The sequence below is a fragment of the Myxocyprinus asiaticus genome, chromosome 19 (genome assembly GCF_019703515.2).
Source record: "Myxocyprinus asiaticus isolate MX2 ecotype Aquarium Trade chromosome 19, UBuf_Myxa_2, whole genome shotgun sequence".
In the NCBI taxonomy this organism is placed as follows: domain Eukaryota; kingdom Metazoa; phylum Chordata; class Actinopteri; order Cypriniformes; family Catostomidae; genus Myxocyprinus; species Myxocyprinus asiaticus.
Window position 1 is genome coordinate 38,881,826 of NC_059362.1, and position 1,794 is coordinate 38,883,619.

A 1,794-nucleotide genomic window follows, 5' to 3' on the forward strand; every position below is an offset into this window, starting at 1 on the left:
TCTCTCTCTTGGATAATCAGAATCAGAATCAGAATGAGCTTTATTGCCAAGTATGCTTACACATACAAGGAATTTGTCTTGGTGACAGGAGCTTCCAGTGCACAACAATACAAAAACAATACAAAAACAGCAGCTAGACATAGATAATAATAAAAAATAAAAAATAAATCTAATTATACACATACGTACAGACACACACACACACACACACATACATACATACACACATACACATGGGTAGTGCAAATCTAATACAATCTGTTATGTACAGTGCAAATGTTTTTTCTTTTTTTTTTTTTTTTTTTTTTCAGAGGAATGAAATGGCAGAAGAGGTTGGATGTGTTGGATAAATATAAGAAAGACTAAACTGTGAATTGCACATAGTTATTGCTCAATGGGGCAATTTAACTGTTCATGAGATGGATAGCCTGAGGGAAAAAAACTATTCCTGTGCCTGACGGTTCTGGTGCTCAGAGCTCTGAAGCGTTGGCCAGAAGGCAACAGTTCAAAAAGGTAATGGGCAGAGTGAGTGGGGACAATCGCAAAGCAATGGAAACAGCTCAAAAAAGTAATTGTAAATGAATTAATGAATATATACAGTATATTATACATATATAGCAGTATCTATCTATCTATCTATCTATCTATCTATCTATCTATATATATATATATATATATATATATATATATATATATATATATATATATATATATATATAGCCTACATTTTTAATAATGTGCAAAATGGCTTTTCTTTGCTCCTTTGCAATTCACATTGATAGAATCTGCTGAACAGGCAAATAAAATTATTCAGGTGCACGCGTACATGCCCATATTACACGCTCCCCAGTTGATCCATAACACCGGCCAGTCTCAGCGGTACATCACCGTAACATCTCTCATTCAGAATTTCAAATGTTTTTGTGTTGTTTTGTTGTTCTGATTAATTGCAAAACGTCTGTGATGATCACGTCTGTATGAATGTAAGAGCTGCTTTTAACTCAAGAACACACAAAAAGTGAAAGCAACCGAGGCAGTGTTTATGACTAATGTTTACATTGTAGTCTGGCGGTGTGAATAAAATCTGTGCTTTATAATCTTATGTGTTGTTTATTGACCAACAGTAGTATATACACATAAAAATATACTGTATATTGACATTATAGTGGTTTATTTTATTTTATTATTATTATAATGTGTTACAATCATGACATACCATATTCTGGGTGTTATGAATTTATATACAAGAATCAGCTTTATTGCCAAGTATACTTATGCATACAAGGAATTTGTCTTGGTGACTGAAGCTTCCAGTGCACAAACAATACAGCAACAAGACAGAGATAATAAAAAAAAAAAAATAAAATAAAAAAAAAATAGAATAGAAAATAAAATATATATGGAAATACACAATAGGACAATATATATATATATATACAATGTACAAATACAATCTGTTATATACAGAAGCAAGGGAATGTATGGCAGAAGAGGTATGGTATGTTGGATAATTATAAATAGACTAAGCTGTGTATTGCATATTAATTATTGCTAGTGGGGCAGTTTTAACTGTTCATGAGATGGATAGCCTGAGGGGAAAAAAACTGTTCCTGTGGCTGACGGTTCTGGTGCTCAGTGCTCTGTAGCGCTGGCCAGAAGGCAACAGTTCAAAAAGGTACATACACATGAATGAACATATTGTTTACATCTTGTGGCTATACTTTTGAAACTTTTGACAGTGCTTCACTGGAACCTGGATTTTTGCTTTTATTTTTATTTTTTTAAGAAAAGGAG